Genomic DNA, 23,595 nt, shown 5'->3' on the forward strand with positions numbered 1-23,595 from the left:
ACTAGGACAAGCCACAGAATGGGAGATGTTTGCTGACATATGTCTGACAAAGGACTTATCCACAGAATATGAAACAACTCTTACAAATCAAAAAATAGATATCGAAATAGGAAAAGACTTGAATTGGCAGTTCACCGAAAGAACGTCCAAACGGTCAATTTGTTGCTCAGTCACTCAGTCATGTCCGACTCTTTGCGAACCCATGGACTGCAGTATGCCAGGCTTCGCTGTTCATCACCGTTTCCCAGAGTTTGCTTAGACTCATTTCCATTGAGTTGATGATGCCATCCAACCGTCTCATCCTCAGACATCCCCTTCTCCTCTTGTCCTCAGTCTTTCCCGGCATCAGGGCCTTTTCCAATGAGTTGGCTCTTTGCATCAGGTGGCCAATAAATATAGAAAAATGTGCTCTGTTTCATTAGGTCTCAGGGAAATGCAAATTAATAGAACAATAAAATATCACTGCACCCTCCAACCAGAATGGTTGACACAAAAATGACTGATAATACCATGTGTTGGTGATGAGATGGAGTGGAGTGTTTTTGTTTTCTAGGGCTGCCATAACAACGTAGTAGAGTCTGGGTGGCTTAAACAACAGAAACTCTTTTCCCCACAGTCCTGGAGACTAGAAGTCCAAGATCAAGGTGTCAGCAGGTTGGTTTCTCCTGAAGGCGTCTCTCCTTGGCTTGTAGTTAACCATCTTCTCCCTCAGTCTTCACATGCTTCACATTCTTGTGTGTATTTATGTTCTAATTTCTTCTTCTTATAAGGACACCAATCATATTGAATTATAGGCCACCCTCCTTACTACTTAAAAAAATTTATTTATTTTAATTATAAATTACTTTACAATATTGTAGTGGTTTTTGCCACACACCAATATGAATCAGCCATGGATGTACATGTGTTCCCCATCCTGAACCCCCCTTCCACCTCCCTCCCCATCCCATCCTTCAGGGTCATCCCAGTGCACTAGCCCTGAGCACCCTGTCTCACGTATCGAACCTGCATTGGCGATCTATTTCACAGATGGTAATATACGTATTTCAGTGCTAATCTCTCAAATCATCTCACCCTCATCTTCTCCCATGGAGTCCAAAAGTCTGTTCTTTACATCTGTGTCTCTTTTGCTGTCTTGCATATAGGGTCATTGTTACCATCTTTCTAAATTCCATGTATATGCGTTAATATACTGTAATGGTGTTTTTCTTTCTGACTTACTTCACTCTGTATAATAGGTTCCAGTTTCATCCACCTCATTAGAACGATTCAAATGCATTCTTTTTAATAGCTGAGTAATATTCCATTGTGTACATGTACCACAGCTTTCCTATCCATTCGTCTGCCGATGGACATCTAGGTTGCTTCCACGTCCTAGCTATTGTAAACAGTGCTGCGATGAACATTGGGGTACATGGACTTTAACTACTTTTTAAAGACCTTGTCTCCAACTATAGTCCCATTCTGAAGTACTGGGGTTAGGATCTCAACATATGAATTTTAGGAAGATACAATTCAGCTCATAATCTGGGGAAACTAGAACTCTCATATACCAGAAGCATGTGTGTGCGTGCGTGCTAAATCACTTTAGTCGTGTCCGACTCTTTTTTGACCTCAGAGACTGTAGCCTGCCAGGCTCCTCTGTCCATGGGATTCTCCAGGCAAGAATACTGGAGTGGGTTACTGTGCCCTCCTCCAGGGGATCTTTCTGACCCAGCAATGGAACTCATGTCTCTTTATGCCTCCTGCATTGGCCGGCGGGTTCCTTACCACTAGAGCCACCTGGGAAGCCCATCCCGCAAGTATAAATTAACAAAACTGCTTTGGAAAGTGGTGGACAACATTGAGTACAGTTGAGCAGACATACCTCTTATGCCCCAGGGATGATTCATTTCTAGGTGGATATACAGCAGAAACGCAGACATTCACACATCAAAAGGCATGTACCAGAATGTTCATGGAGGGCTTCCTTGGTGGCCCAATGGTTAAGAATCTGCCTTGCAAGGCAGGGAACAACAGTTCAATCCCTGGTCCGGGAAGATCCCACATGCTGTGGGGCAACTAAGCCTGTTCACCACAATTACTGAAGCCTGTACACCCAGAGCCCTTGCTCCGCAACAAAAGAAGCCACTGCAACAAGAAGCCCACACCCTGCAACTGGAAAGTAGCCCCGACTCACTGCAGCTAGAGAAAGCCATTGGCAGCAACAAAGACCCAGCACAGCCCAAATAAAATTTAAAAAAAGAGAGAGAGAGAGAATGTTCATGAGGTTTTCATAATCACCCCAACCGGAAACAAACCAAATATCCAGTGGATAACTGGATAGATAAATTTTGGTATATTATTCCTTGTTGTTTAGCCTCTAAGTCACGTCTGACTTTTTGCAACCCCTTGGACTGTAGCCCACCAGGCTCCTCTGATCATAGGATTTCCCAGGCAAGAATACTGGAGCGGGCTGCCATTTCCTTCTCCAGGGGATCTTCCCGACTCAGAGATCAAACTTGTGTCTTCTGCATTGGCAGGCAGATTCTTTACCACTGAGCCACTAGGGAAGTGCCAAATTTTGGTATGGACATGCAACAGAATTCTATAGAAAAATAAAAACCAACTATCTATTGCTACTCCCAACATACACGGATCTCATGAACACAATGTTGAATGAAAGGAGCCAGATATGAAAATGTACATTCTGTGTAATCTATAGAATTGCATTAACTTCAGAACTAGGCAAACTACTCCATGGCATCTGGAGGAAGAATTAGGACAGTGACTGCGGGGAGGAAACCATGAAGGGGGGCTTCTGTTCCTTGACCTGGGTCCTTACTTTGTGCAACCTTTCTTAGTATCTCAGTTTATCAAAGAAAGCAAAGCGGGGACTCCCTTGGTAGTCGAGTGGTTAAGAATTCACCTTCCATTACAGGGAACACAGGTTCGATCCCTGGTCAGGGAACTAAGATCCCTGCATCTAAGGCAGGCAACTAAGCCTGTACCCCTCAACTAGAAAGCCTGGGGGCCACAAAAAAGATCCAGTACAGCCAAAATAAAATGTTTAAAAGTGAGGAAGGCAAAGCACCTCAAGCGAGTCTGATACAGGTCTGCAATTGATTTTTAAATCACTACTTAGGCCAGGAAAATTGCAAGGTCCCTATTGTCTGTCCACACCAGGTAGGAGGTAACGAATAACAAATCTGGGTTAGGCTCTCCAAGCTGCTGACAGCATTTGTAATCCAGCTCCTGAGCAACAGTTTGGAAAATGTTTCCCCCAAAGACTGAACTTCCCATGGTCAAAAGAACAATTACATCGATTATTCTTAGAAAGAGGAGCTCAGATAAGGGACTGCTTTTTATTATAGAACTGAGGAGGAATTCAGGAAAGAAAACAACTTGCTTGAACAGAACAAGAATAGAGTCCAGCACATTTTACCCAGACACTGTCTTGATCCCAGCAGGATCAAAAATGAATTTTCAGAACAGATCCCTCTTAAGGACTTAATTTCTTTATTCCCAACTGATTATTTAGCTGAACAGGGGCATTCAGTGCCCCAAAGCTAGTTGAGTCTGCAGTCACCATTCCCAAACCCCTCTCTTTCTCCTCTCTCCTCCTGGATACCATGGAGACTCAAAAGCCAGGTTGCCCCTCCTCTTCCATGTCCCAAGGGACAGAGTTGAGCACTCAAAGCTGCAGCTTTAGATTTCTCTAGTTTTGATGTAACAGGAAAAAAAAAATTGAGCCAACTGAAGAGTTATCCTTGGAACACTGAAGATCTGGCATCTGTGTGCCTCATGTGATTCTGGGAGAACTGTGTACCAAAAACAGAATTTTTTCATGACAATCTCAGTTTTATGAATATCCCAGTAGTTGCAAGTGGGGATTTCCTCCTACTCTGGTGCTTTGGTGCCTTGTTGGCCCGATGCCATGACTCTTTTTGCTCTTCCAGGCTCAGGAGAGCAAAATCCTGCGAGGGCTCAAGGGAGCTTTTGGAAAGAGGAGTGGTGGTTACTAAATCCATACACAGGAGTACGAACTCTATTCCCAGGTGTGTCCCACTGGCTCTTGTTTGGACCTGTTTTGGATTGATAGGCTCCTTTAAGAAAAATAATTCACTTGGTATATAGCTTGGGTGAGTTTTGCTTAAATTTCAAATTAAAAAATATCTCCCTGTTAAAAGATAGGAACTTACTTTTTCTCCCAGCATACATCTGGCTGCCTCTCTGAGCACAAATCCTATATATAATCCTTAAAAAGAAAGGGGCAGGGGGGAGGAGGGGTGAAGACATTTCCCCAAAGAATGACTGTGATCATGTCTACAATAGCGTGTCCTAAGAGAAAAGAAATGAACCTGGCAGTTTTCAGAGTAATATGACACCTGTAGAAAACTATTCTAGATAATTCTGTCCTCAAGGCATATTTTGGGGTCTTTTACTGTCTCAGACTCTAGAGTCTGATCTCCCATGGAGCTCCTCACCCAGGTCTAGGCTGACCATCCTATTTGATTATCTTTTAAGAATATTTATTTATTTGGCTGCACTGGGGATTAGGTGCAGGATGTAGAATCCAGTTCCCTGACCAGGGACCAAGGTCCCCTGCATTGGGAGTGCACAGTGTTAGCCCCTGGACTATCAGGGATGTCCCTGACCATGCTATTTAAATATACTCAATCCTATGCCCAGGGCTTTCCAGATGGCTCTGTGGTAAAGAATCTGCCTGCCACTGCAGGGTTTGATCTCTGAATTTGGAAAATCCTTTGGAGGAGGGCATGGTAACCCACTCTAGTATTCTTGTCTGGAAATTCCATGGACAGAGGAACCTGGCAGGCTACAGTCCATGGGGTCTCAAAAGAGTTGGACACGACTGAGCACTCAAGCAATCCTTTGCCCAGTCCTCCTTTTACTCCTCCACGTCCCCCGGACCACAATGCTTAGCCCCTTTTAATATAGTGTTCAGTTTAGCTCTGTTTTCTATTGTTGGTAGCCTGTCTCCCCCTGCTAGAAGACGACCCCAAGAAAGGAGAGCTCTCCCTCTGGTTTGTTCCCTGGTATATACTAAATGCTGAGGACTGTCCCTTGTACACTGTACAATGCTTGCTGACAACTTGAAAACTCAGCACCTTAATTAACCAAGTGCCAAGCCTTTTCACCTTCTTGCCTCAAATCAAACTAAAAATTTTGAATACAAGGTCTTTGCTGTTATCCAAAATGTTAACATATTTTCCAGACACAGAACTGGGTTTCCCTATCTCTTTTCATCATACCATTTAAAACAAGTTATTAATGAATGTTGATCTTCTAATATCCAGGTCTAAAAATTCCGGAAATTTTAAAAAAGTGTGCATGTAATACATACATATTCTATGATGTAAAGCAAATTGGCGATTAATCCAAGATTCTCTAAAGAAGAACTTAAAGGCACAACACATTTGTCTTTAATCAAGGCATGAAATATCTGTGTGAGGAACAGTCCATGACAAGTCCATGTCCAATTACAATTAGTTAAAACTTGTGTGTTGGATGCCTGCTATGTGCCAGGCACAAAGCTTTGCCTGCACTATCTCTGATTATCCTAACAATCCTTCAAGGTAGGTATTATCATCCAGACCGTAGATGAGGAAACTGAAGCCCAGAAAGGAGAGAAAAACTAGCTCAAGGTCACACGGATCTCAGATGAGAACATGGGTTTGCTCAGCCCCAGGGTTTATCCCGACACTTGGCTATTTCTCCAGAAAACAGTGTAATAGGACTTCATGTGATACTCACATATGTCATTGGTTTCACTATTCTTAATCAACACATATGTTTCGAGTAACTGTTATGTTCATAGCGCTGTGCAGGCTTCCTGGGAGATGGCTGTGAGAAGCTTGCCATCTCGCTAGGAGGTACTCATGAACCCGGGCATGGGATGTGACGTGACCAGTGAGTGGAATCCACAGAGATGCTGTGGGAGCTTGGAAGAGGGAGAAGCCCTCCTGGGTCGGGCTCCCGCAGTCCAAGCACCGGCTGGTCCTCTACTTTTTCAGCCAGGCTGGGATTTGGCCCAGCTTCTACTTGCACTCGGTTCTCAGTTCTCGCGAGAAGTGACTTTTCCCCTACCATGTGATCTGTGCACAGGGATATAACTATAGGTTGCTGCCTCGCTGTGCATCCCAGTCCCCATGGTAGCTGAAGAGGTGAGTGCTTCCTCGCTTGAAATGATGGGGGGAAGCAGGGAGGTGTGGGACCCACACTCTGGCCAATTGCAGGCCTGTTGCTGTGACCTGGGATATGGAGTAAATGACTCAAGGATGGCGGACCATCTGCTGGCAGCAAAGACCAGGGTGGACAGAGGCCAAACTGAAGCAGCCCCGTCCTGATTGAGCTGCTCCAGGGTTGAGGAAGTGACGCACATCCCTGAGAGCAGGTTTGTCTTCCGTCAGAGCTGGGACCCCACGAGAGCTTCCCATTAAACCTCACTGTACTTGATACAGTCCTAAGTTTATTGTCTGGCCTTTACTGGAAAAAAAAAAAAAGTATCTTTTCCTTTACCCTTTTCCTCTGCATTTCACATTGTTGGATATAGTTTGTTTAAAAAAATGGAAACAAACAAAAGGTTCTAGGGACAATCATCAATGAATCAGAAAGTGAAATCTGCTTTCCGTAAATTGTTTACGTTTTCTGATGATCTCTCTGCAGTCTGAAGAGTATCTGTGTGCATGCTCAGTGGTGTCCAACTCTTTGCGACCCCATGGGCTGTATAGCCTGCCAGGCTGCTCTGTTCATGAAATTTTCCAGGCAAGAATACTGGAGTGGGTTGCCATTTCCCATTGCCCCAGAGTGTCTGATGCTTACCTAATAAAGTTGAGACATTTCGGTGTTTTCTTCATTACTCTGAAGCTTAGTAATCCCACAAGAGCCACCTGGAGTCATGGAGTCCTGGGAGACATGGAGCCATCCAGGTAGAGGGGGCTCTGGCTGAGGTGTGGAGAAGGGTGATGCCAGGGCTTTGGGTGCCCTGCTGGCTTTGCTCTGCGGGATGGTGCAGGGAGAGGCTATATTTTGGCTCAGAACACAGGCAAGATCTCATCTGCAAAACCACAGCACTGTGCCTGGTCCTGAAACCATGAAAGAATGAAGCCTGGGATGACCCACTTCCTGGGTGAATGCTATACATCTCAGCACTGTTCATTACCTTCCATAGTGCAATGCACGAATTCACAGAGTATATTTTCAGAGCACATCTGCCCCTTTAAACTCTCTGCACCCAGAGTTACAGTGCAGAACTGGAACTTGAATCCATCCAAGCCAATTATCCCAGTTCCTTTTTTTTCAGCTTGGAGTTTTTCATTTAAAAGTTGTCATGGGAAAATAACTCTTAATAAATCCCTTTAAGCACAGGGAACTAGGGCAATTCCTGACATTTTAAGAATTACTGAAACATTTTAAAGTTTTTTTGATTTATGTTCTGAAGGACATAAGTAATCCTTTTTTCTTTTTGGAAGACCTTCAATTAATTTCAAGGACAGACATTGGCACTCAGACTGTTCAAATCTAATTAATTATCTGGCTGTGCCCACAACAGTCACACCTTTAAAACACCGTGGTTGTAGCTAATCATCTTGAGATTCTCCCACACTGAAATAATTGCACACACCCTTTTAGTCCATGACAGATATATGTATGGGGTGAATTACAAAAAGGGATGGTGCATTCCCAGAGGGAAATCAAGTTTTGTGTGTTTATTAGTGACTCATCAGTTTAGTCATGCATTAAATATTCAACATCTGATGTAAAACACTTAAAATCCTGAGGTAATTTCTTGAAGCAAAACTATACAGGTCAGGTTAACCAATCACATGAGTAGCTTTGTACCATAAATTAGAAAATCCCACAGCTGGGAAAAGCAATGAGGGAAAGATCCCAGGGATGATGTGGCTCAGAAATCCATGGGTGAACAAACCCAGTGAGGCTGGATGGTGAGTTTTCTTTCAGTTCATGATCAACAGGAAGCTGAAGGCCATTCACCTTCGGGCACTGGAGACAACCACCCTTACCCAGTGGTGTCCACTTGGAGTTGATTTACTGCCTCAGGGTGTGCATCCAAAAAGGAGCAGAGAGCTTAAAATTCATTCTCACGTTTAACCTAAAAACTTAATTTTTCCGCACATTGCTAAACTTTAAAAAATAGGAGAAGAGAAAAAAATACTTGATTCTGAAACTTCTCTTGGAAAAGTTACTCAGGTTACTTGTAGTGAAGCAAAAAATAAAATGTGGCAGCCACATGTCCCTCACTGCTGAGACCAAACTCTTTCTTTTTCCCCATAAAAAGACGTATTACGCTATATCTTTATTATTTTAATTTTAAAATATTTTATCATTAAAAAAATTATTTCTCTGTGTGTTTCTGGTTGCACTGGGCCTTCATCATTACACACAGGCTTTCTTTAGTCGTGGTGTGCCGGCTTCTCATTACGGTGGCTTCTCTTGTGGAGCAGAGGCTTTAGGCTCTCAGGCTCGTAGTTGTGGGGCACGGGCTTAGTTGCCCCTTCACATGTGGGATCTTCCCACACCGGAGATCAGACCCGTGTGCCCTGCATTAGCAGGTGGATTCTCAACCACTCGACCCACAAGGAAGTCGTACACCACGTTTAAAAAAAAAAAATACCACAAGCCTTATCAGAGTCACGGTTGAGTAGTGGTATGTAGGTCTGGAGTACGAATACAAAAATAAGTGCCAGAACACGCCCTGACATGCCACCTGCACCATCAGATGCTTGTTTTGTTGCATACAGAAGTTTGGAATTCACCACTCCAGGGAATAAACTGCTTGTCTGGACACCTGTACTGCGGGCCAGCTGAACGATATCTTCCACATGTGACTCGAGTGGCTTCTAAAAGACAAGGGAGCATCCCTGTGAGGCTCGGGTGCTGTTGCCCTGTACAGGTATTGGCAATGATCAAGAGAAGCTGGTTTCTTCAGAGGAGAATGCCCTTTGTGAGGCAAGAGAGAGGCGAGTGGCTGAACAGAGCAGGTCAAAAGATAAGACTTCCATATGGTTTTTGTTGACGATTCAAGGGAAATTGGTGTTTGGGCCCAAATGTCTGAGTATTACTGCACTCTGTCAACACAGCCTGTTTCTTGTTTAGGGCATCCTCTGTTTTCCAGTACCCCATTGATGCACCAGGCAAAACTGAAGTTGACACTGTGTGCTCCCTACCTGGAGGACTCCTTCAGCACCAACTCCATCTCTGAGTTGTTTCGTTAGTTCCAAAATGCACCCCCAGTTTTTTTTTTGCCTTCACCTTTTCAGCCATCAGAAAAAGATATCCACACTAAAGAACTAACTGCTGGTGAAGTGTTAATTTGGGGGAAGAGGGAGGCCACATTATCCTAGGAAAAAATAGTACTAAAAGTAAATGAAGGGGAATTGGAGTGAATCCATTTAAAACAGGAGCCAAAATTTCATAGTATAGTGAAAATATATATGATTAGGGCTTTGCCTTGAAAATTGAATAAGCATTACAAAAGGTTTTATTTTGTGTTTCAGAAAATGGGCTTCACTGCCAATCGTGGGCAATTCTTAAATATGAACAAAGAATGAATCAGGTGATGTTGGGGGAGGTTCTGTTTATTGCGTGTGCTCATCCTCGGTGGATTTCCCTTTAGACTGTCACAGTGTGAGGACAAAGAAGGTGACTTTATTAATTATCCCAAGAGCCTCCCTTTGCTATTTAGCTCATTCTTTTTCATGTCAGTATCCTTTAGCCATCGATTTCCTTCCTCAGTTGTTGACCTGTCTGAATCGTGCCCCATCCACCTCTAACAATGGCTTTGCTTGTGATACAAGCAATCAATATGTCTTACACAGACTGTGAGGAGTCTGGGCTGGTTTTTTTTTTCAATCTCATTTTGTGGTGATCTGTTGTATGTGTATCCCATTCCTTTGCCACAAAGAGACTGATCGCTCAAAATGGTAACATGAAGGGCAAAATGGCTCTCCTGTTGGGTCAGGAAATATGAGTTTATGTTAACCATGGCCAATCCTTTTACCATGACCATGAATATTTCCATGTTATGATTACCTTTGATTCCATGAGCAACTTCCTAAATATTGGATTTCAGATAAAGAAATCCCCCATCTACTTCCCCAAACTAAATGATTGCTCCTTTATTCTTTTCCAATAATACAAGTCTTTAGGGACTTCCTTGACGGTCCGGAAGATAAGACTCCAAGCCTCCAAAGCAGGGGGCGCAGGTTTGATCCCTGATAGGGGAACAAAGATCTCTTGTAGCCAAAAAAATACCAAAAACAAAGCCTTTAAAACTGTATTTTCTTGAGTAGATAAATCCCCTCAAAAGTTAATATATACTGTTTTCATAATATTTTTTAAACATAAGGAAATTGCCATTTTTATTATTCCAAAGATTTATTATATTCAAAATGTTTTAAAAATTATTTTATTTTTATTTATAAGTTTATTATGTTGATCCTTTTTATTTACCATCTAGTTTTATTGCATTGTGGATAAGTGAAAGTTCTGCTTTGGGGGAATATATTCACATTGTTTTTATTGCCTAATGTAAACTTCTTTTGTGTGTGTGACTATTCCATGGGTATTTGGAAAGACTGCATGTACTTTGGCCATCAGAGCATTGATATGTTTTATCTATTAGATTGCAGTTATATGTTATTATTCAGATCTTCCATGTCTTTTTAAATGACACATTTATTGAGGTATAATTTACGTACCATACAATTCACAGATTTAAGGTAGACAATTCAGTATTTCTTGATATATTCAGAGTTGTACAGAAATCACTATACTCTTAAATTTTACCTGATCAAAATCTACTTCAGATTTATAATGACTTAGTTACAGTGAAACATAGAAACTTTACTCCTAAAAAGCTCCATTCCACCTCTTCTGTATGCTATTATTGTTATAAAGTTTATGTCTTTTGTTGATCTGAAACAAATAGGCTACTAGAAATTTCTTCAGCAAAGATGGATTTATTTGAGATTTGCAGAGAATTGAAATTTGGGGTCTGTAGCCATGGGAAGCCACATGCAAGTCCCCACACAGCAAGGAAAGGAGAACATTTTTATGGGGGGGAGGGTCGAGGGGTAGAGGAAGTTGGCAGGGCACTTGTAAATAGAGTCCATGTCTTTCTGTTGGCTGAGTCCTTGCCAGGAAAGAAGAGGAGTCTTCTTCCTGTTGAGTTCTGCTATTGTCACAGGACATGAGAGCTCCCCCTCCTGGTCTCCTGACTCTATGTAATTGAGTTTTCTGAATATTAATTTTTTACACTTTATATGTTAAAACCCAACAATGCATAATTATAATTGATTTTATGTAGTATCATGTGTTTTAAAGAAACAGAAAAGAAAGGAAAGCAAATATATATTTATAGAGTTTTTATATTACCTTCTTACCCTTTCTTTTCTCTTCATCTATTACTGTAGATTTGAGTTATCGCCTTTATGCCTTCCTTACCCCAATATAGGTTTGCTCCCACCTTCCTTCTAGGTAATGTTATTGTCAAATATAGTGTATGTCTATATGTTATAAACTCAACAACACGACCATATACCATAGTTTTATAATTCAGTTTAGGGAATACAGGAGAAGAAATATACAATTATGTATTATTTTACAACTGCCTCATACTTACCTTTACCAGTGCTCTCTGAGTGTGTGTATGTGTGCATGTGTGTGTTTTCAAATTACTGTCTGCAGTCACTTGCTTTCTGCCTGAATATTTCTTGTCATACAGGTGTGCTATCAATAAATTCTTTTATGCTTGTTTACCTGGGAATGTCTTTCTTATATTTTCATTTTTGTAGAGATAATTTTACTGGGTATAAGACTTGTGTTTGACAATATTTTACTTTCAGCACTTTGAATATATCATCCCAGTGCCTTTTGTTCTCCATTGTTTCTTACGAAAAGTCTGCTGTTAATCTTACTAGGGAGTCTGCGTGTGATGAGTTGTTTTCTTTTGGCGCTTTCATGGTTTTATCTTTGCCTTTGCCTCGAAACATTTTACCTCTGATATGTCTGGATGTGAATCTCTTTGTTTATCATGCTTGGAGTTGGTTGAGTTTCTTGGCAATATAGGTTAATGTTTTTCATCATATTTGGAAAATTTCAGCCATTGTTTCTTTGAGTACTTTTAATGCTTGTTTCTCTCTCCTTTATTTCTGTGAATTCCTTTATGTATGTATATATATGCTTATAAAGGTGGCTCACATTTTTCTGAGGCTCTGTCAATTTTTTCTTTCTTTATTTCTACTTTGTATTTCTGATTGGATAGTCAATACTGACCCATCTTAAGTTTCACTGATTTTAATTCTCCCAGCTTACATCTTTTGTTGAATCGCTCTAGCGAAACTTTTACTTTTGATTATTGTACTTTTCAACTCCAGGATTTCTGTGTTGCTGTTTAAGTAATGTTATCTCTTTGTCAGTGTTCTCTATTTGATGAGACAATGTTATCTTTTTCTTTAATTCTTACAGCATGATTTTTTTTTTCATTCTTTGAATGTATTTATACTAGCTGTTTTGGAGTTTTCGTTTGCTATTTTACCATCTGTGCCCATTCAATTCCATGTATTTTTCCTTGGTCTGTCAAAGAATAAAGGTATATTAAATTATTCTACTAAAATGTGGTTTTTTACATTTTTCCCTTTTGTTTTTAATTTTTGACTCTATAAAATTTAATGCTATTACTATATTAAGCACATAAAAGGTTTTTTTTCCATTAAGTGTTCTGAAGTATTAAGCAGCTATAAATTAATATTTGTAAAATATGAGTTATAAGTAACAACTATTATAACAAATATCAGAGTGTGTACCCATCAAATTTAAGAAAAAGAATATTATCACCAATTTTTCATTTTGTATTTTGAAGAATGATTTTGGAGAATTTATATTACTAGATGTAAAAACTGATTATTTTACCATAGTATGACAGTGATCACATTAGCACAAGGGTAAAACAGACAGACTAATGGAAGAGAACAGAGAATCTGAAAATAAGTCAACACAATAGATACAATTTATGATAACTGTGACAAATGCAGAGAGTACATTTTGATCTGTAGAAACTCATATAGTTACAAATATTTCCTCCCAGTTTGTAGCTTATCCTTTAATTATTTAAACTTTTCCTTTTTTTCTTTTCTGTTTTTTTTCTGTCATACAAGATATTTTATGTTTTGCTTTTTAATTTATATATGGTCAAATCTGTTTATATTTTCTTCTTTGGATTCCAGGTCTTATGAATTATTTAGGAAACTTGTGCAATCCAAGTATAGAAATATTTTCCTTTAATGATTTGGAAATATATGTGTGTGTGTGTGTGTGTTTGTATGTGAGTGTGTGTGTGTCTGACTCTTTGTGACCCCATGAACTGTAGCTCACCAGGCTCCTCTATCTCTGGAATTATCCAGGCAAGAATACTGGAGTGGTTGCCATTCCCTTGTCCAGGAGATCTTCCTGACCCAGGCATTGAATTTAGCTCTGCCTCATTGCAGGCAGATTAATTCATCCAGAACTTCATATATATATATATGTATATGTATATGTATATATGTGTGTATATATATATATATAAAATCCCTAATTCATCCAGAAATTCTTTTCATGTGTAGTATGTGATAAACATCTAACAGATAGCTACTTGTCATTTTCCTGTTTGTTGACTGATCCTTTTTTTCCCCAGTAATTTAAAGGGCCACATTTTTTATCTTCTAAATTTCTGCTTTGGGGTTCTTTGTCTAATCTTGGGCCAATATCACACTGTTCTAATAGCTATAACTTAATAGTATATTTTGATTTCTGATAAAGACAAGTATCTCTTCAGTGTTTTTTCCCAAGCCTGTAGTGAATTCAGAGGGTACCCTTTAAGGTCCTCTGAGTCTAGATACACAGGCTGAGGTCAGGCAGAGCATACAGATCAGATTCTAGAGAAATATCTTTAGTTTTATGTTCTATAGAAACAACCATAAAACACAATGAACAGAATTATGATCTTCAGCATCTGCTGGGCCCCATGTTGCTCTCAAGTCTCACTTTTCCAGAGTCAGTTCTCTTTCCTATTCTTCTTAGCTCTAGTTGTATACCTAAACCATCCCTCCATTTATTCCTCCAGGATGAACTTCCCATCTTTGTTCCAGAATAAAAACAATCCATAACATGGGATATTAAAATGGAGAGAGAGCCCCACCCTCTTTCTACCAAGCTCTATTTAGTGAGATCTGGTCCCACCCCTCCCATGCCCTTAGGGAATAGCTCCTTTTTGCCCTGTGTTTAAACATGCCTATCTCTCTCTCACTTTAACACACACACACACACACACACACACACACACACACTTTCACTCCATATTTCCTTGCAGCTGCCTTGCTATCTCTTCTTGTTCAAAGCCACATTTCTAGAAAAAGTTGTGCAAACTCATCATTTGTTCTCCTCCCACTCATTTCTCATTCTACTCAAAGGTCACCTGTCACTTCCTTATTGTTAAATCTTTGCTAATATTCTTGCCTCTGGTCTTGTTCCTCATCAATCTGTTTCTCACTGTAGCTGCCAGAATAATCCTTTTAAGATGCCAATTTGAACACATGATTCCCCTCCTTAAAAAGCTTTCCTGGCTTCTTACTGATCTCAAGATGAGATCCAAACTCCTTCAGGAGGCCGCCATTTTCAGTCTCCTCAGCCTTCTCCAACCCTAAACTCTGGTCACACCATGCTTCTCACTGTCCCTGGCTTCCTCACTATGCCTTCACCTATTCTTTCCTTCTGCACATTTGCATGGCTAATGCATACTTACCTTCATTACTCCATTACTTCATTACTCAGGAAAGAAGATGGGAAGGCTTTCCTGACCACCACTCCAAGCCCAGAGGAAGCTCCCTTACTTTGTGTTTCCTGGCACCTATACTATGTGGAGCCCATGTCACACTGTTTATTTCTCTCTGTCTCCATCTGGGCTGAAAACTTTTGAGAGCAGAGATCATTTCTTAATCACCATCTAACCCCAACATTAAGCAAAGTGCCTGGCACATAGCAGATAAGATGTAGATATTGATATCAATGAATACATATCTCCTCTATTAGCTCGAGAGCTCAGCATCATCTGTTTTGTTTTTTTTTTAAACTAAAGAGTATTGTTTGTTTATATTATGGTAAAAAATCACATGGGGCTTCCCAGGTGGCACGGTCATAAAGAATCCACCTGCCAACGCAAGAGACACAAGAGACACAGGTTTCATCCCTGGGTTGGCAAGATCCCCTGGAGTAGGAAATGGTAACCCACTCCAGTGTTCTTGCCTGAAAAACTCCATGGACAGAGGAGCCTGTCAGGCTGTGTCCATGGGGTCACAAAGAGTTGGATACGACTGAATAATAAAGTACAAAAAACCCACATATCATTTAATGTATCCTCTTAACTGTTTTTTAAATGTACAGTTCAGTAGTGTTAAGTATATTTATAATGCTGTGAAACAGATCTCTGGAATGTTTTCTCTTGCAAAACTGGAACTCTATATCCATTAAACAATAGTTCCTGTTGGTTTCTTATCCTTAGCTCCTGGTAACCACCATTCTACTTCCCATATCTACAAATTTGACTACTTTAGATACTTCATATAATGGAATTGTATACTACTTGTCCTTTATATAGCATTGTATAGTATTTGTCCTTGACTGGCTAATTTCACTTGGCATAATGTCTTCAATATTTATGCATGTAAGAGGAAGGAACACTTCTGAACTCATTCTAGAGATCACAATCACCCTGATAACAAAACTAGACAAAGCTATCACACGCACAAAAAAATTGCAGGTCAGTAAAGCCAGTATCATTGATGAACATAGATGCAAAAATTCTCAGCAAAATATTAACAAACCAAATCCAGCAGCATATTAAGAAGGATCATATGCCATGATCAAATGGGATTTATTCCAGAGATTCAATATCTGCAAATCAGTCAATCAGTGTGTTATACCATAATAACAAATTGAAGAATAAAACCCTTATGATCATATCAATAGATACAGAAAAAACTATTGATAACCATTTAACATCCATTATGGATATGAGAGTTGGACTGTGAAGAAGGCTGAGTGCCGAAGAATTGATGCTTGTGAACTTTGGTGTTGGAGAAGACTCTTGAGAGTCCATTGGACTGCAAGGAGATCCAACCAGTCCATTCTGAAGGAGATCAGCCCTGGGATTTCTTTGGAAGGAATGATGCTAAAGCTGAAACTCCAGTACTTTGGCCACCTCATGCGAAGAGTTGACTCATTGGAAAAGACTCTGATGCTGGGAGGGATTGGGGGCAGGAGGAGAAGGGGACGACAGAGGATGAGATGGCTGGATGGTATCACTGACTCGATGGATGTGAGTCTGAGTGAACTCCGGGAGTTGGTGATGGACAGGGAGACCTGGCGTGCTGCGATTCATGGGGTCACAAAGAGTCGGACACGACTGAGTGAACTGAACTGAACTGATGATGAAAACTCTCCAGAAAGTGGGCATGGAGGGAACATACCTCAACATAATAAAGGCCAAATATATGATAAACCCATAGCTAATGTCATACTCAATGGTGAAAAGCTGAAAGCATTCCCTCAAGATTAGGAGTAGGACAAGAGTGCCCACTCTCACCCACTTTTATTCGATATGGTTTTGGAAGTCCTAGTCACAACATTCAGAGAAGAAAAAGAAATAGAAAGAGTCCAACTTGAAAAGAAAGAAGTAAAACTGTTACTATTTGTAGATGTCATGATATTATACACAGAAAATCCTAAAGATGCCACCAGAAAACTACTGGAGATCATCAATGAATTTGGTAAAGCCACAGGATACAAAGTTCATATACAGAAATCTATTGCATTTCTATGCACTAACAATGAAATATCAGAAAGAAATTAAGGAAACAATCCCATTTATCACCACCTCAAAAAGAATAAAATAGCTAGGTATAAACCTACCTAGAGAGGCAAAAGATGTGTACTCTGAAAACTATAAGACACTGATGAAAGAAATTGAAGAAGACACAAACAGATGAAAAGATACACTGTGTTTTTGGATTGGAATAACCAATATTGTTAAAATGACCCTGCTACCCAAGGCCCTGGTGGCTCAGTTGGTAAAGAATCCACTTGCAATGCAGGAGACCTGGGTTTGATCCCTGGGTTGGGAAGATCCCCTGGAGAAGGAAATGGCAACCCACTCCAGGATTCTTGCCTGGGAAAATTCCATGGACAGAGGAGCCTGGTGGGCTACAGTCCATGGGGTCACAAAGAGTCGGATACAGCTTAGCAACTAAACCACCACCACCACCACCTCCACTCAGGGCAATCTACAGATTCAGTGCAACCGCTATCGAAATACCTATGGGATTTTCCACAGAACTAGAACAAGTAATTTTAAAATTTGTATGGAAACACAAAAGACTCCAAATAGCAGAAACAATCTTCAGAAAGAACAGAGCTGGAGGAATCATGTTTCCCGACCTCAGATTGTACTGCAAAGCTACAGTGATCAAAACAGTATGGTGCTGGCATGAAAACAGACACATAGATCAATGGAACAAGACAGAAAGCCCAGAAATAAACCCACTCTGTTACAGTCGGTTAATCTACAGCACAAGAGGCAAGAATACGTAATGGGTAAAAGACAGTATCTTCTATATAAGTGGTGCTGGGAAAACTGAAAAGTTACGTGTAAAAGAATGATATTAGAATCTGATCTAACATTGTACACAAAAATAAGCTTAGAATGGCTTAAAGACCTAAATGTAAGACCAGATACTATAACACTCCTAGAAGAAAACTTAGGCAAGACATTCTTTGACATAAATTGAACCAATTTGTGTCCATCTCCTAAAGTCAAAGAAATAAAAGCAAAAATAAGTGGGATATAATTAAACTTGAAAGTTTTTGCACGGCAAAGGAAACCACCAACAAAATGAAAAGAAATCTACTGAAAGAGAGAAAATATTTGCAAATGACATGGCTGAGAAGGAATTAATATCAAATGTATATAAACAGCTTGTACAACTCAACATCAAAAAATGACCCAATTTAAATAAGGGCAGAAGAACGGAATAGACATTTTTCTAAAGAGGAAATGCAAATGACCAACAGGCACAAGAAAAGATGTTTAACATTACTAATTATCAGGAAGATGCATATCAAAACCATACACAATTTCAGCTCATACCTGTCAGAATGGCTAAGAGCAACAAATATCAGTGAAGATGTGGAGAAAGCGAAGAAAGGGAATACATTGTCAGTGGGAATATAAATTAATATAGCCACTGTGGAAAACAGTATGGAGACTTCTTAAAGAACTAAAAATAGAACTACCATATGACCCAGGGATTCCACTCCTGGGTATGTATATGTCCGAAAAAAACCCACTAATTCAAAAAGATACATGCACCCAGTGTTCATAGAAGCATTATTTTTAATTGCCAAGACACAAAAACAACCTAAGTGTCCATTAACAGGTGAATGGTTAAAGAAGCTGTGGTATATATATACACACACACACACACACACCTATTGGAAAACTGTATGCATACTAAGTCGCTTCAGCTGTGTTCAACTCTTTGCAACGCTATGGACCATACATAGCCCGCCAGGTTCCTCTGTCCATGGAATTCGCCAGGCAAGAACACTGATGTGGGTTGCCATGCCCTCCTCTAGGGGATCTTCCTGACCCAGGGATTGAACCCACATCTCTTACGCTTCCTGCATTGCAGGCGGATTCTTTACTGCTGAGCTACTGGGGGAATTGGAATACTACTTGGCCATAAAAAAGTTTTGCCATTTGCAACAACATGGATGAACTTGGAGGGCATTATGCCAAGTGAAAGAAGTCAGACAGAGAAAGGCAAATATTGTATGGTATCACTTATGTGGACTCTAAGAAATATAACAAAACAGATGTAGACTTACAGAGACAGAGAAAAAAACTAGTGGTTACCAGAGGTGGGGGAAGGGGCAATATAGGGGTGAAGGAGAGGGAGATACAAACTTTTGGGTGTAAGATAGGCTCAGGGATGTATTGTACAACACAGAAGATATAACCAAAACTTTGTAGTAACTGTAAATGGAAAGCAACCTTTAAAAATTGTGTAAAAATTAAAACATTTTAATTAAAAAAAGAAAGATTCAAGCATGTAGTATATTATAGGCTTTCCTTCCTTTTTAAGGCTGTCTTGTATTCTATTACATATATATACCACATGTTGTTTGTCCATCCATCCACTGATGGACATTTGGGTAGCTTCCATCCATTGGTGATTTTTTATGATTTTCTACAGTATTTATAATTCTGGGTTTTCACAAGTTTCTAATCCTATAACATTCAAATTCTAGATAATATATGCAACTATATGCTTTATAGGAATAAAAAGAGCTTTATTAAATATAAGCTTTTGTAACTACTATAAAGTTATTCACAGTTTTTCTAATTAAAAAGCTTATGAAAATATATACAGTTTAATATGTATTCCACTGTATAAATCCTTATTAAAAATAAGAAATATGCATAATTTGGTATCAGTTTATACAAAAGAATGACTCTAATGACACTGATCTTTTTAAGGTCAATTTTTAAATTTGTGTGTTTGTTGCTTAGTCATGTCTGATTCTTTGCGACCTCAGGGACTGTGCCCACCAGGTTCCTCTATCCATGGGATTCTCTAGGCAAGAATACTGGAGTGGGTTGCCATTTCCTTCTCCAGGGGATCTTCCTGACCTGGGGGTTGAACCCATGTCTCCCTCATTGCAGGCAGATTCTTTACCATCTGAGCCACCAGGGAAGCCCAACTTAGAAGTGTACAAATCTTGAGAGTCTGAGAATGAATATATATATTCATGAATGAATATTCACATATATGTATATATATAGATAGATATTCCAAAGCTAAGTTTGTGTAAGATAAGCAAACTTTTAAAAGGGAGAACACAAGTCATTAATCTTGGTTTTCTTCAACCACCAGGAAGCCTACAGGAGTACATTTTTCATCAACACCTGAGATCAGGTGGGATGGATAGAATTCTCTGCCCTAATGGTCAAATTACAGTGCAATCCATACAAACAGGCATTCAGTTCCTCAAGGGATAAGAAGACAAAAAAAAAAAAAAAGAAAGGTTACCAAAAAAATCCAATAATAGTGCCAGTTATAATCCTGTTACTTTCAGTCAATAACCCATGTTAGACATGTCTTTTCTTCCGTTGCTTCATTCCTTTTTGTTGATTTTGAGAACTGGGGTCACCACTCGCTGGGACTCATTCAGATGTACATTTAGATAAATTCTCTCTCTTTCTCTGCTTATTGTAAATAATGATACAATGTAATTCCTTATATTTTTGCATGTACATATGATGATCTTCTTGGAATAAATGACTAAATTGGAATGGCTGGGTCAAACAGTATACCACACACTTCTAGGAGAATATATGTATATATGTATATCACATGATGTGATCACTCACCTAGAGCCAGATACCCTGGAGTGTGAAGTCAAGAGGGCCTTAGGAAGCATCACTACGAACAAAGCTAGTGGAGGTGATGGAATTCCAGCTGGGGTATTTCAAGTCCTAAAAGATAATGCTGTGAAAGTGCTGCACTCAATATGCCAGAAAATTTGGAAACTCAGCAGTGGCCAGAAGACTGGAAAAGGTCAGTTTTCATTCCAATTTCAAAGAAAGGCAATGCCAAAGAATGTTTAAACTACCACAAAATTGTTCTCGTTTCACACACTAGCAAAGTAATGCTCAAAAGTCTCCAAACTAGGCTTCAACAGTACGTGAACCAAGAACTTCCAGATCGTAGAAAAAGCAAGAGAATTCCAGAAATATCAATAACCTCAGATATGCAGATGACACCACCCTAATGGCAGAAAATAAAGTACCTCCTGATGAAAGTGAAAGAGGGGAATGAAAAAGCTGGCTTAAAACTCAACATTCAAAAAACGAAGATCACGGCATCTCGTCCCATCACTTCATGGCAAATAGATGGGGAAACAATGGAAACAGTGACAGACTTTATTTTCTTGGGCTCCAAAATCACTGCAGATGGTGACTGCAGCCATGAAATTAAAAGATGCTTGCTCCTTGGAAGAAAAGCTATGACAAACCTAGGCAGTATATTAAAAAGCAGAGATATTACTTGGCCAACAAAGGTCCGTATAGTCAAAGCAATGGTTTTTCCAGTATTCACATAGGGATGTGAGAGTTTGACCATAAAAAAAGCTGAGCGCCAAAGAAGTGATACATTTGAACAGTGGTGTTGGAGAAGACTCTTGAGAGTCCCTTAGACTGCAAGGAGACCAAACCAATCAATCATAAAGGAAATCAGTCCTGAATATTCATTGGAAGGACTAATGCTGAAGCTGAAACTCCAATATTTTGGCCACGTCATGGAAAGAACTGACTCATTAGAAAAGATCCTGATGCTGGGCAAGATTGAAGGCAGGAGGAGAAGGGGCCAACAGAAGATGAGATGATTGGATGGCATCACTGACTCAATGGACATGAGGTTGAGCAAGCTCTGGGAGTTGGTGATGGACAGGGAGGCCTGGCATGCTGCAGTCCATGGGGTCACAAAGAGTTGGATGCAACTGAGCGACTGAACAACAACAGATAGGGAGAGAGAGAATATATATATTCTCTCACACATGCCTACACATATATGTGTATTTATTTCTATATCTATCAATCAATGAATATACAACAAATCATGAATTCATTATGATAACCTCTAATTCCAATCCAAAAATACAGGGTTCATTGTAGTCTTGCTCTTTTCCTATTTGTAACTCCTTTCTCAAAGTGAGAAACTTGCTCTCATTCTCCAAATATATTTACTTAATTGCTCAATCCTAGCACTTACATCGGAGAAGGCAATGGCACCCCACTCCAGTACTCTTGCCTGGAAAATCCCATGGATGGAGGATCCTGGAAGGCAGCAGTCCATGGGGTTGCTGAGTCGGACATGACTGAGCGACTTCACTTTCACTTTTCACTTTCATGCATTGGAGAAGGAAATGGCAAACCACTCCAGTGTTCTTTGCCTGGAGAATCCCAGAGATGGGGGAGCCTGGTGGGCTGCTGTCTACGGGGTTGCACAGAGTCAGACACGACTGAAGCGACTTAGCAGTAGCACTTACATTGGGCTTCCCTGGTGGCTCAGAGGTTAAAGCGTCTGCCTCCAGTGCGGAAGACCCGGGTTCGATCCCTGGGTTGGGAAGATCCCCTGGAGAAGGAAATGGTAACCCACTCCAGTATTCTTGCCTGGAGAATCCTATGGACGGAGAAGCCTGGTAGGCTACAGTCCATGGGGTCGCAAAGAGTCGGACACGACTGAGCGATTTCACTCACTCACTCACTCAGCACTTATATTGAAGAAGGAAATGGCAACCCACTCCAGTATTTTTGCCTGGAGAATCCCAGGGACAGAGGAGTCTGGTGGGCTGCCATCTATGGGCTTGCACAGAGTTGGACACAACTGAAATTACTTAGCAGCAGCAGCAGCACTTACACGGGGCTTCCTTGGTGGCTCAGATGGTAAAGAACCTGCCTGTAATTCAGGAGGCACAGGAGATGCAGGTTTGACCCCTGGGTTGGGAAGCCTAGTGGGCTACAGTCTATGGGGTCACAAAGAATCAGACATGACTGAGCAACTAACACACAGCACATACATAAAATAGTTTCAGAATTTCTAACCTATACTCCTTTGAATAACCTAGTAACTAGTGTGTATTGTTTGTGTACAGTTCTTTTTGTATTTTGCTACCCATTCAAAATATTACATTCTGAAGCGATTCAGGTTAGTTCCTTTCTTTGCCATAGTGTGGTTATATTGTTCATTTGTAGTACAGTTAGGTTATTGGTTATTATTTGTATTGCATTTTGGGTTCTCCCCACATCTTGGCTGATGTTAATTATTTGTTCCTGGGGTTTGTGAAACCACACCTCAATTCTCAGAGTCAGAGCTGTACAAAAAGGATACTCACAGATCGAACCAGTCAATCCTAAAGGAAATCAGTACTGAATATTCATTGGAAGGGCTGATGCTGAAGCTGAAGCTCCAATACTTTGGCCACCTGATGAAGAGCCAACTCATTGGAAAAGACCCTGATGCTGGGAAAGACTAAGGGCAGGAGGAGAAGGGGGTGAAAGAGGATGAGATGGTTGGATGGCATCATCGACTCAGTGGACGTGAGTTTGAGCAAGCTCCAGCAGACAGTGAAGGACAGGGAAGCCTGGCATGTTGCAGTCCATGGCACTGCAAAGAGTTGACACAGCCGAGCAACTGACAACAACAACATACTCACAGAGGTCTCAGTCACTCCCTCATCCGTTCTACCCACTTCTCACTCTCCCCTTCTTTTTATCTCTGTCCCATCTACCCCTCATAAGTAATTGGTAACATTAGTTTCTGGTTTACTTCTACTGTGTTTCCTTTACATTACTGATTCCCCTGCTGGTCTTGATGATAAATGGACAAATGCTGTGTTGTGTTTATTGCTCAGTTGTCTCTGACTCTTTGAGACCCATGGACTGCAGCCTGCCAGGCTCCTCTGTCCATGGGGATTCTT

The 23,595-nt window shown here is 40.4% G+C and overlaps 1 non-coding gene across 1 annotated transcript; it reads left to right on the forward strand.

Annotated features, from left to right (window-relative positions):
• The first annotated feature begins 22,172 nt into the window (after positions 1-22,172).
• TRNAW-CCA (transfer RNA tryptophan (anticodon CCA)) lies at positions 22,173-22,244 on the forward strand. The gene has a single exon. It is a non-coding gene; the product is annotated as a tRNA-Trp (tRNA).
• Positions 22,245-23,595: the final 1,351 nt, after the last annotated feature.

Source organism: Bos javanicus, chromosome 18 (assembly GCF_032452875.1).
Source record: "Bos javanicus breed banteng chromosome 18, ARS-OSU_banteng_1.0, whole genome shotgun sequence".
Classification (NCBI taxonomy): Eukaryota; Metazoa; Chordata; class Mammalia; order Artiodactyla; family Bovidae; genus Bos; species Bos javanicus.